The sequence below is a fragment of the Suricata suricatta genome, chromosome 5 (genome assembly GCF_006229205.1).
Source record: "Suricata suricatta isolate VVHF042 chromosome 5, meerkat_22Aug2017_6uvM2_HiC, whole genome shotgun sequence".
Taxonomy (NCBI): Eukaryota; Metazoa; Chordata; class Mammalia; order Carnivora; family Herpestidae; genus Suricata; species Suricata suricatta.
The window spans coordinates 96,205,042-96,218,546 of record NC_043704.1 but is presented as its reverse complement, the minus strand read 5'-3'; the positions used below and the strand labels follow the sequence as shown (position 1 = coordinate 96,218,546).

The 13,505-nt window shown below is 38.5% G+C and overlaps 1 pseudogene; it reads right to left on the bottom strand.

Moving 5' to 3' along the window:
• Positions 1-8,879: 8,879 nt before the first annotated feature.
• Positions 8,880-9,595, bottom strand: LOC115291215 (annotated as a pseudogene).
• Positions 9,596-13,505: the final 3,910 nt, after the last annotated feature.

Sequence of the window (13,505 nt, the reverse complement as noted above, 5' to 3'; positions counted from 1 at the left end):
TAAACAAATGTGTGAATTAACATGAAGCTGATTTTCAACCCCAATTTATTCTTTCACCATGGAACAATGATTCTGAAATAAGGTTTAGTGTACTCCTAGAGCTCTAGAATATATATCTTCAACTGTTTTCATCATTTTGAAAAAGCTAATAGAAATTATATGTTGATCCATGATAACACATTGTTTTCCTGTAAGTAAATTGTTTCAACTCTGTGTATAACACTGGTTTCCTCATCTTGATCAATAGCTGTGCTGGGCAATTACACATGTCATTGATTCATTAAGAATTTTAAAAACTAATTCATTATTACTTTATTAATTCATTTGTTTTAGCAGAACAAATCTTATAAAACATCAAGTCCCTGAGGGAAGAGGTAATTAAAAAGACATATGGTAATGATAATGACCTAGAAATTACACCTGGGTTCATTTATTCTTTGTTTTCTGCATCAGTACTACATATTTTGATTATTTTACTCTCTTAACCTTTATATACCAAAGCAATTTAAACGCTTTCTGAAATTCAAGTTAGATGTCCTATTTTTCAGCTTTGCATTGGTGAGAATACGGGGCTATTTTAAATGTGGGCAGAATCAGTGTAGCTTTTCTACAAGTTTGTTTGTGACCAAAAAATTCCAGAAGGCATGAGAGCAGACCAACCATACAAAATACCTTTGCAATGTCTGCATTTCCTTTTGTGGTGTTATGTTCCAGTTGTGTTTATCTGTAGATCTTGACACATCTCTTCTCTGACTGTAGAACTGCTGTGTTGAATTTAAAAGGAAAAATGATGAACTCTGAGGGATGTACAATCTGAAGTAGGAGTTCAGGCATCTCCTACATGGTATCACATTTATGCAGCAAAAAGAGGTATCACAAAGTGTGTAAATTTAAGAGGGTTTCATGGAGGAATTTTGAAGACTTCCTAGGAAATCAAGTATCTGGGGAAATCCAATTAAGAAAGAATGACATGTGCTGAATCTTGAAGCTGATTAAATATGAAAATCTCCAAAGAATGTTTTTGAAAAAAATATAATTGATAAGACATATACCCTATCAACAGGTTGATTATAGTCTGGTGCTTTGGCTTATACCCTGTCTCTTATTCAGCTGGCTTTGAGTTCTCATGGTTGAGTGCATAGTCCTTGGTCTGACTGACACTAGTCTCTATAGTGTATATATTGCAATGAAAATAACTTTGTGTTATTTTCAAATTATATATGTAAGCGAGAATTCAAATGACAAAAAAATTAATTCAAATTTTGAAAAATATCAGATTATGAAACATTGCCATATATGTGATAAAAGGAAGTGAAAATGCAGTCTGTTGCCCTCAGATAGGTCATCTTTTTATTCTTATTTATTCAGATTTATACACACATATGCAATTTTATATAAATGAGATTATGTCCTATATACTGTTTTGCCATGAATTCCCCTTTTCTTTTCTTTTTTCTTTTTTTTAACCTTTTCCTTTCTTTTCTTTCCTCCCTTCCAACTTCTTCTCTCCTCCCTAGTAACAACTTGCCGAATCCTCCTTTCTGTCTTTCTTTGTGCTCATGTACTCACTCACGTATAGAGCAAACAGCTGCATAATAATTCATGCCAGTTTTTTGGGCACAGTAATATTGTGGTTTTATTAATGTGATACAGATTTCCAGAAGTTATGTGTATTTTAATTCTAATATATTTAAGGATTAAAACATTCATATAAATTATTTGTAAAATATTTTGTGGGCCATGGTAATGTTTTTACCAACTTATTTGGTTGGTATGGATTAAAATCTAGATAAATGCTTATTTTTTGATATCTTAGCTAAATAGGGAATCACTTCCATCTTCATTCACAACCAGAGATCTGGTAAATTAAAATTTCTAGGATCGGGGTTATTGTAAGCATGGATTGGTTTTAGTATAGGGTAATATTGTCTTTATTAGAGAAGTATGAGAGGGAAAAAGTCTAGAAAATGAACCAGATGGCCTATTAAAAATGGAGAAAATGATCCAGTCCTGGAGAGAGAAGGGACATGCTAATAACTGAGAGAAATGCTTGAAGTCAATAATGATTCTAAAATTGCTGATCTACTTAACTCATTTGAAAAATTTGCCTCTAATAAGGAAAAATGAAGAAAATGAATTTGGACAATTAGGAAGTAATGAAGAGCTTTCTAAAATAGCTATTGATTAAAGGAATCAAATGGAATACTTTGAAGATTTGAACACATGCAAATCAGGCTAGATAGATGGTGGTGGAATTTTCTTTTCTTTTTTAATTCTATGGATCCAGGCAGAACAACTTGGAGCTTCATTAACTGGTTAATATCACACACAAAGTCATACCTTTTCTCCTCATCACTTACTCTATCTTCCTTTTCTCTGGTCAGTGGTCAGGTTAAATTATAATGTCCCTGATGATTGGATGCTAAGACTGAAATCTTCTTGTTTCTTTTATTCATATATTAATTAATGAAGTAATTAATTCTTCTAGTCAGTCTTTCAGTTAGTCAGGAAATATTTATATGCTACGCTTGTGCAAGCTACTGAGATACCGAAAAGAATATGGTTATCATCAGTGTGGTATGGAATAGAAACCAAGAAGCCAGGGATTATATAGCAGCTCCCAAGTATGATTATGAGTATGATTCTGTCATGAAAGAAAACAGAAAAAGGTCCATATATGACATGCCGGGTGTTGTTGGAAGGTTTCTCAGAAAAGCTGAAAATACAAAATACAACTCATTCTTAGAGATAAACAGAACAGTAATATGAGATTGGGCATAGGAAATAGAGTATTTCCCAGAGACATGAAAAGCACAGCAAATTGAAGAAATAATAATAATAAATAACATAAGTGGTTTTCCTGGCTGCAGTAAGAGATGTATGTGGGATATGGCAAAAAAAAAAAAAAAATGTGACTTTGTTAAGGTTCAGGGTAGGAGTTCCTCAACTTCTCTTGGTGCAGCCAAACCAGCAATTCAGAACCGTCTGCCCAAGTGGCTAACAGATGGGTCTGCAGGGACTTTGTCTTCCCTAAGTTTAGCATGTAAGCAGGCAGTCCAACATTTGGGGTTTCTTGAGCATAAACAGTATTGCGGGTTTCTCCACTCCTATGTCAGAGTCCCCAGTATCTCCATTACTTCAAAGTGTGATGTTGTGCATTTTAATTTTTATTTATTTATTTATTTATTTATTTATTTATTTATTTATTTATTTTTGAAAGCAGAGAGACACAACATGAGTGTGGAAGGGGAGAGAGAGAGAGAGGGAGACACAGAATCTGAAGCAGGCTCCAGGCTTGGAGCTGTCAGCATAGAGCCCAATGTGGAGCTCAAACTCATAGACCATGAGATCATGACCTGAGTCAAAGTCGGTTACTTAACTGATTGATCCACCCAGGTGCCCCAATGTTTGTGCATTTTAAAGATGGAGTGTTGCTGGAATGCTGTCTTGTAACATGGAAAGCCCTCAGAAGTTCTGGCATTGAGGTTGGGTCTCATCACTGACTTCCTATCTTGAAGAAGTCATTTTATATCCCTGAGCCTCAATGTCATCATTTGTAAAATAATAATAATTCACATTTTTCTGAACACCTTTTATGTACCAGACACTATTCTTAACAATTTACATGGATTAAATTATCAATCCTTACAACAACTCTATGAAGTAAATACTCTTATTTACCCCATTGTTGTACTTGATGGAGGAATACAAACTTGTCCAAGGTCAAACAACCAGGAAGCAGGAGATATGAGATACATATCCATGTGTACTGGCTTCACAGCCTATAAGCTTAACCTTCAAGCCATGATCCCTTTATAAAAATATTCAACATAACTGCCTGTCTGCTAAGTTGTTATTTATGAGAGTCTATGGGATAATGCATGTGATCTGTACTTTGGAAGACATTATCCAAGCATTACTTCCATTGGTTGACTGTAAATACTTGAGAATCCTTAGAGGAAGTGCATGGTGTGAAGAGGAAAAGGCAGCTGTTGTTGCTTTCTTCCAATCCTGTGGGAAATCTGAGCAAACTTTAGGTGCTGTGTCACAGGTGTGAATTGGAATCAAACAGTAGGTTTCTCAAGGAGTCCAGTGAGCTCTCTGCATCATGATCTATCTGTTCTTTGTGGGTAGTAGGTTGGACCAAAGGATTTTCAAAATTACTTGTCTACAAGAGCATTTTGAATTTGGGAAATGGTTGAATTGTGTCACCCTTCCTTCTCTGGAAATTCTGTATTGAAATCCTAACCCTTAGTAGTTCAGAATGTGACTTTATTTGGGAATATGGATGTTGCAGATGTAATTAGTTAAGCTTCAAGGATACTGGAGCACGGCAGTCTCCTAATCCAATATAACTGGTGTCCTTATAAAAAGGGGAAATTTGGTGGTGCCTGGTGGCTCAGTCGGTTGAGCATCTGGCTTCAGCTCAGGTCATGATCTCGCGGTTCGTGGGTTTGAGACCTGCGTCAGGCTCTGTGCTGATACCTAGCTCAGAGCCTGGAGCCTGTGTTCAGATTCTGTGTCTCCCTCTCTCTCTGACCCTCCCCTGCTCATGCCATGTCTCTCTGTCTCTCTCAAAAATAAATAAATAAGACATTTTAAAAAAAGGTGGGGGAAAATTTGGGCAGAGCCATCCACATAGGGAGAATATCATGGGGAGATGATCGGGGTGATACACCTACAAGAGAAGGAAAGCTGAGGACTGCTAGCAAGCTACAAGAGGAGCGGCATGGAAAAGAGTTTTTTCCTCACAGCCCTCAAAAGGAAGCAACCTTGCAGGCAAGTTGATCTCAGACTTCTAGCTTTCAGAACTGTGAGGTGATAGCCCTCTGAGGCTTACGCCTCCCTGTTTGTGGTGGTTTGTTACAGCAGCCCTGACAAACTAATATGAGAGGCTTAAACGAAAACATTTTCTTTTTATGTACAGCCTTGTGTCAGCAGTAGGCCTACTAAAACAATGAAAATGGAGAAAAAATGGCAGGGGGTTTATAAAGAGCAAATCATGCTAAGAAAACTTGTTGGCTTATTTAATTGAATTATAAAATTAGTGTGTCAAGGAGATTTAATTTGGAAAATAATGTAAAATCATTAATTGCACACACTTTTTAATCTGCAGTCCTAAATGAGCATTGTTAGGCAACCGTATAAAATGGAACAGGTTATATTATGGAGATAGATTGATATGTGTTCTTAGCATGAGCTGACACTGTAAAATCCAGTGTTGTGTTGTTTTTCCCACAAAGATGTATTGCATGAGAGCCTTAAGCCCTCAGCAGGGTTGTAACAAGTCTGTATTAAGGTGACTGAATTCTGCTTTCCATATCTTGACAGAGGGATATGGCAGTATTGATCGGGGTTGGGACAAGTGCAGTGAAGGGACGGGTGGACCGTTTATGAGCAAAGTAAAACAATAACTATCTGACGTCTTCTTGTGAGCCCACTAATTGGGCTTTCTACTCTTTGGAATCCATGCAGTAAATTTACTACACTGATACTGTTTGAAAGCAGCAGCTTTAAAAGTGTTTTTACTGGGGAACCTGGTTGGCTCAGTCGGTTAGGCATCTGACCGTCGGTTTTGGCTCAGGTCATGATCTCATGGTTTGTGAGATTAACCCTCATGTTGGGCTCTGTGCTGTCAGCATGGAGCCTGCTTGGGATATTTTCTCTCTCTCTCTCTCTCTCTCTCTCTCTCTCTCTCTCTCTCTCTCTCTCTCTCTGTCTCTCCCTACCCCTTCTGCTCCCCCCTCACAGTATCTCTGCTTCTCTCAAAATAAATAAAAAAAACTTAACAAAATTAAAAGTGCTTTTACTAATATATCCTTGCAGGCATGCTTTGTGTGGCTAGTGTTAGTAAACATAAGATGGAATTTAAAAAAGACTGCATGAGAATTTCCTGATATTGTGAATATGACAACCTTACAGGAGAATGACCTAGCATAACTGAGGCTTATATAATTCTATAGGGGGTAATTAGTGATGTACTAGAAAATATTGTAGGTAGGTAATAATGACAGTAATAGGTAACTTATAAATCATGCTTTCTACATACTAGATGTTGTCCTAAGTGCTTTCTGCATGTTGGATCATTTAATACAACAGTCCTATAAGGTAAGTGCCATTAGTAGTCCCCTATTACAGATGATGCACCCGCAATAAAGAGAGGTTAAAGAGCTTAACTGAGATCATACAGGTAGCAAATGACGGGGCCAGGGTGTGGACTCAGGCAGTCCAGCTCTCCATTTTGTCCTTTCAACCACTGTGTGACGCTGTTTCTTTAAACGTATAACACTTCTTTGTTTATGAAAAATGTAGTTGAAACCCTATTTCTAAAAGGGATTTATACTTTTTAGTGTTTAAACCTGATCAGTATGCTGAGAAAATGGTCTTCCTACAAAAAGTATGAACTTAATGATTCTCTTCATTTAAAGTTTTGCTCATTATACACGTGTGTATTGAATGACTGTGACCTGTGTAAGAAATAGGTAGCTCTACTATTGAAAAGTCTACATTTCGGTTATTGTGACAGGAAAACAAATCATTTAAATATGATGAATGGTGATCTCAGAAATTCCTTAAAAGGGGCACAGGAATGAAGTCATATTAGCGAGTTGGACTTGGAGAATTGTGGCAAGTAAGACTGTAGATTAATGCAGTGCTACTCATTATTGCCAAGCTAAATAGTTTGGATTGCAACTCCTCAGATGTCTAATGCCACTAAAAATTTTAAGATGGACATTTTATATGTGTATTTTATGAAGATACAGCTACATGGAGGTATCTGAAACCAGATTTCAAGATATACTGCAGAGCCATAGTAATAAAAACAGTCTGAGACTTACACAAAAATAGGTACATAGATAAATAGAACAGGATAGAGAGCCCAGAGATAAACCCATATGGTTAGTTAATCTTTGAAAAGGAGACAAAGATATACAATGGGGGAAAAGAGATGAGAAGACTGGATATTGAAGAATGAAACTAGACCACTTTCTTACACCATACACAAAAATAAAATTAAAATGGATTAAAGATCTAAATGTGAGACCTGAAACCTTAAAACTCCTAAGAGAAAACATAGGCAGTAATCTCTTGGACAGCACCCTTAGCAACATATTTATGGATCTGTCTCCTGAGGCAAGGGAGAAAAAGAAAAGTGAAACTAGACTACTGTGACTACATCAAAATTAAAAGCTTTTGCATAGTGAAGGAAACAATCAAAAAACTAAAAGACAGCCTATTGAATGGGAAAAGATATTTGCAAATCATATATCCAAAAAGGGGTTAATATCCAAAATATATAAAGAACTTATATAACTCAGTACCAGAACCAAACAATCTGATTGAAAATGGGCAGAGGACCTGAATAGACACTTTTCAAAGAAGACATACTGATGATCAACAGACATATGAAAAAGTGCTCAACATCACCCATTATCGGGGAAATGCAATTCAAAACCATAATGAGATACCACGTCACACTAGTCAGAATGGCTAGTATAAAAAGCAAACAAAAAAACAAGAGGGGTCCTTGGGTGGTTCAGTCGGTTGAGTGTCTGACTCTTGGTTTTGGCTTAGGTCATGATCTCACTGTGAGTTCAAGCCCACATTGGGCTCTGCCCTGATGGTGTGGAGCCTGCTTAGGTTTCTTTCTCCTCCTCTCTCTGCCCCTCCCCCACTCATTCTATTCTTTTCTCTTTCTCTCTCTCTCTCTCTCTCTCTCCCTCTCAAAAAAAAAAAAAACACACTGCCTCTCTTTGGGTTTTTTTTTTTTTTTTTGACTACAAGTTTAAGTCCTATTTTCTTTTAAGGAACTTGATGAATATGGTTTGAAAAAAGAAATGCTGGATAAAAAAAGTTAACATGCTCTACCTCAGAATATGAATATGGTTCATTTTTTTTTAGAATAGTATAGATGAGATTTTGCTTGACATTTGAATTTGAAGATATGTTAGACCACAGGAATGTATCACTTGGGTAATGCTACTTTGTTTCTTAGTTTTGATTTTTTTTTCTTTTTTTAAGTAGTCTCCATGCCCAGTGTGGAGCCCAGCATGGGGCCTGAACTCACAACTCTGAGACTGAGATCTGAGCTGAGATTAAGAGTTGGATGCTTAACTGACTGAGCCACCAGGCACCCCACTCTTAGTTATTCTTGAAACCATAAATTATTTAACCTATAATAAAAGTCTAGTAATGACTATCGATGGAATGGAGCATTTCACTCATCTCTACTAGAGTTTATGTTGGTCAGTGTTAGAAACTATTAGTATGATAATCAATTATTAAAATTCCCTTAAGTTATTGAGGTGTCTTATGCTGTATAAAGAAAAACAAAACTTCTCTCCAAGATCCTTGCGCTCAGCGCAGTCCGGTGAGGCTGGGTTTGCAGGCGGGGATAGGAGACGGGAGGAAGCTCGTGGAGGGTCTGCGACCCCCATGGTTTTCTCTAAACAAGACAGTCCCGGGTACCTGGTAAAATGATCACAGGCTGTTTTGGACAGTGATTTAAAGGTAATTTAAATTTCAGATTTCCTGAAAGAGGCAAGAAAGAAGACCAAAGAAGACAACACCAACTACAAGTCAAATGCTAGGTTACACGAATACCGGAGAGCAGTGACCGTCAAGAGAAGTGAGACACCACATGATGTTGCAGGTAGAGCCTTAGCTGCACAGATGCAGACCTTGTGCTCAACAGGAGGATCTGCCCAAGGCATCTTCGTCCTGACTGGTCAGGCATAGTGAAAAGCTGGCTGTACAGAACATGAGGTCTTAACATTGTATATTTTAAACATGAATGGTCTGCTTCACTGTATTTCTCAAACAAGTGCTTTTTTGGCATTTGGTGTCTGATCTTATTTATTTGTTGCTCTTAGAAAATCTCAATTTTGACTGGACTCAGTCTTAGAGGTAGAAGCTCTCAGAGAAGATAGTCTCTGTCTCTTGGCAGTGTGTTGCTGGTGTGTTTCTTTGGCGTCCTTCATTTTCTTGGCTTAAATATTCCTCAGCCTCTTCCTTATTTCTCTTAGTATGTTGTTTCTTCAGAGTGATACACTAATGTTTGTGTTGAAGGACATGTAGAGTAACAAGACACTGAATCTTGGGTGATTTGGTTCTAGATTTCTTACCTTATTTGTTTAAGGGCTTTCTCACAACATACTGGCAGACATCATCTGGGGAGAGACTGAAAAGTTTGCGGGTTCTGCTAGCTCTTTTGGGCCCCAGGAGATGAGGCACAGTGGTGTCAGTGAGTGCAGGAATATCTTTCTGCTGTTTTTCACAAGGACCAAATCGGGAACACTGAGATTGGCATCCACATTACAACCTCAAACAAATTCATGCTGTCTTTGTTTAGTCCTTGATGGTCTGTAGCAGGGATGCCCCTTACTTGGAAGCAGGTGGACACCCTGATTCATGGGGAAGCCTTGTTTGTCGCCATCACCACTGATTCAGACCATGTAACCCTTCCACTCTGCACCCAGAGAATCAGCAGCAACTTCTGTGGCCATGGGCTTCTCATAAAAGGTATGAAGTTTGTGTTCACCAGGCACTTCAGTTTCTGGCAGCCAGGAGCTGGAAAAGAGATGTTCAGCTTCATCGTAAAGCAGACTGTTGCCTCCCAGGTGCCATAAAAAAGAGCGGTATTTCTCAAAATTCATTCTCCAGATCCCTTTCTATTGGATTTTTTAAAAGTTTATTTATTTTGAGAGAGAGAGTACACGAATAGAGGAAGGGCAAAGAGAGAGGAAGAGAAAGAATTCCAAGCAGGCTCTGCTTGTCAGCAAAGAGCCTGATGGAGGGCTCTATCCCATGAACTTTGAGATCATGACCTGAGCCAAAATTAAGAGTTGGATGCTTAACCAACTGAGCCACCAAGGCACCCCCCACCCCCCACTGCCATTGAATTTTAAGAAGTCTTAGAGGAAAGGAAGTTTTTGTGTTTGAAACAGTTTGGGAAGTTGTATGTCAAACAGCCTTATACTGGGTTTATTCTTGCAGGGGTCTCCAGAGCCTTAAATGTTCTAATGTATATTGTTATTCTCTCAGAAGACTGTCTAGATTCCTGTGTATTCCATACCCATGTGACTATATAGACCTTTTTCTGGAACCATCTTGAAGTATTTTTATTTATTTTTTTATAATGTTCATGAAGCATTATTATTTTGTAGCACTCAGTTGCTCTGTGTATATATATATATACACACACACATACACACACATATGTGTATATATAATCTTAAAATTAGAAATAAAAAAGCTAAAGCTATTTTTCCAATCTGCTCAACTAATAATAACATACTTATGTTGTAGTTAAAAAAACACATTTAACAAGGTGCTTTTCCCATATGTTATCTCATTTAAGCCTCACACCCACTCTGTGAGGGAGTTCATATTATTCTCAAATTAGAATCGAGGTGACAGAGACTCAGAAAGTTTAATTGATGTGCCCAAGTCACAGCTTGTTAATAGTCAAGCCAGGATTTCAACCCAGATTGTTACTCTAGTGTTTTATGATGTTGTCGCCCAGCTACCTGGGGGTCAGCAGGGCTTGCCACAGGCCCTTAATTGCCCCCTTTTTGACGACACTGTGCACTGTGCTGGGCTAAGAAAGGGAGGGGACAGAGTGGGGTTAGGGAATTTTTTCTCATCCTTTTCTATTCAAGCCCCCATGCAGTTTTCATAATTCATATATTTTTGTTTCTCCCTTTCATCCATCAGAATTTAGTTCCATTACTTTTCCCAGTAAACAACCGGAGTGTTCATGGAGACTTCTGGTTTAACATATTTGTATTTTTTTAAAAAATTTTTTCTGTTTTTTTAAGATTTTTTTTGAGAGACAGAGAGAGACAGTACAAGCAGGGGAGGGTCAGAGAGAGAAGGAAATACAGAATCAGAAACAGGCTCCAGGCTCTGAGCTAGCTGTCAGCACAGAGCCCGACGTGGGGCTCAAACCCACGAACTGTGAGATCATGACCTGAGCCGAAACAGTATGCTTAACCGAGTGAGCCACCCAGGCACCCCAACATATTTGTATTTTGACAGTAAAGCACAGTGCTTCACCTAAGTGGTGACATAGTGCTGGCAGCCGGCAGATGGGGCGATCCTGTAGCGGGGAGTTGTGAGGAATCCCTCCAAATGTTCTGTGCAGACTAGTTACTGTGCATGCTCTTTACACTCAGAGGTGTAGCCCCAGCTGTGTCTGCCACCTGCCAGGCAAGTAGTAGTAGTTTGGTGACAGTTCCTGCTTTCATTATTGCCAGTGAGGGAAAGAACTCCTGCTATGCGTGTTCAAGCCCATAATGCCAAGGGCTGTGTTTCTGACTGGGCTTCATACTGTACCCTCCCTTCTCTCATCTCCAGGCATAAAGCATAAATTAGCTTTCTTGATCTCCAGTTTATTAAGTAAATCTCCCTTGGCCTTCAGAATGCGTAAGGGCATAGTTACAACCCTAGTGAGTATGTTTACCTTTGAGATAAATGCCCCAAATCAAAGGCTAATGAGAAAGTGAAGATGTGCAGTAAAGAGTTTAACCTTAGGCAAAAAGAGTTCTGCCCTTTGACCTCAGTTTCTTGGAGATAATCTCTTAGCCCTTGTAATGTCATATCTGACAGGGGCTTTGGGGTCATTGGATAGTCTAACATTATGACTTAGGGTGAGGGCCAGACACATTTGATTATTCTTAGGTTGAGGTTCTTGCCACACTGGAAAGTCCAACAACATTGGTAGGGGCTTGGAGTCATGCCCAAAGGGGCTGGAAACTAGCTTGAAATCAACTAAGTGGACAGTCAATCAATCATATCTATGTAATGAAGTCTCAATAAAAACTCTATACATGGGACTCAGCTGAGCTTCCCAGACTAGCAGCAGTCTGACAGTCCATACATGTTGTCACATGCGGATGCCAGGGAAGTCACATGCTCTGATTTCACAGAGGACATTGGAAGCTCTACTGTGGTACTTCCCAACTCTGCTCTAGTCACTTCTTTCCTTGACCAATTTATGTATGTATGTATCTATTTATGAGAGAGAGAGAGAGAGAGAGAGAGAGAGAGAGAGAGAGAGAGAATGAATGAATGAATGAATCCCAAACAGGCTCTTCAGTGACATGGAGCTCAATCCCATGAACCATGAGTTCATGACCTGAACCAAAATTAATAGACACTCAACTGAGCCATCCAGATATCCCTGGCCAATTTTAATACAATAGCATTTAGTGGTTATTGTGAGTCCTTCTAACAAGTCCTGGTACCTAAGGGTGGTTTTGGGAAACCCTTGAACTTGCAGTTGGCATCTGAAGTGAGGGTAGTCTCTTGCGGGGACTGTTCCTCTAACTTCTCACTTGGCTAAACGCTGTCAGAGGAAAAGTCTCCTCTCACTTTTTTCTCCTTCAAAAATAAAGTGCTTTGAGACTTTGTTCTGCCTCCTCGTGAGTATGGGGCACAGAGAATTAAGTAGCATTCTGCGGCTGCTCAGTTGTGCAGGATGGTACTGGATGAGGACTTTCCTCATGGTTGATGAAAAACAACAGTGTCTGGATTGCCTAAGTGGGTTGAAAGTAATGGCTTAACTCACCCATTTATTGAATCAGATGGCAAACCACAGAAGGCAAGTGCAAAAATAACATTTTTATAATCTGTTAGTTCTGAACAATGCTGGAGACTGGGGGATGTGGAAGTAGGAAAGTAAAGTACAAGAGACCTGAAGATCTAAGAGACTAACTGCATTTTGAATGAATCTTAGTTGCAGTCATTGTAATGGTTTTAAAGACTATATGCTAAAGAATATTTAACAACTAGAGATTTAGTTGTGTGATTCAAAGAAAGGTTATTTGTTTCCATTTTGACGGAAGAGATGATATGTTTTGTTCTGTTGTGAGTTCTAGTGACCCCTGCTTAGCTTTCATTTATCACAAATAATCTACTCCAGGATACTGCAATTGCTGGCAATGTTGAGATGCTTATATTACATCTGACCTTGGAGAAGGGTCAACATAAATCTGTAAATTAAACAAGAATATATTACAGCTGGCTGAATACCTGAAGAGAAAACTAAAACTGTTTTCCCCTACAGTCTATATACATGTTGTTGTGGCTTCTTTGCCATTTACTTGGAGTTTCGTAGAGTAATATTGTTCTCATTTTAGTCTTAATGTGAGTAAATGTCCACTGTGGACAGAGACTTCCCTCATAGAATAGAGAAAGCATGTGGTTCCTGGCCTTGGGATGGTGTCAGACACAAAGAAGGAAATACCCAAATATCGCATCTACTGTGACAATCTCCACTTACCTAGAAATAGAAAAAGTGCATTGAGAGGCTAAAATATATTGACTAAATAAGTATATTGTTAGCAGTGGGGTAGAGGAGATCTGAATTTTGGATAATCTTAACGATAAGTTCCTTGCTAACTTAGAGAATTATGTATAAACGCCGACGGCACCTTTAGAAGAAGCCATAGTGCAAAAGGGTACAAGAAAAGGAGAGAGCATAATGGATATTAAAATTGAAA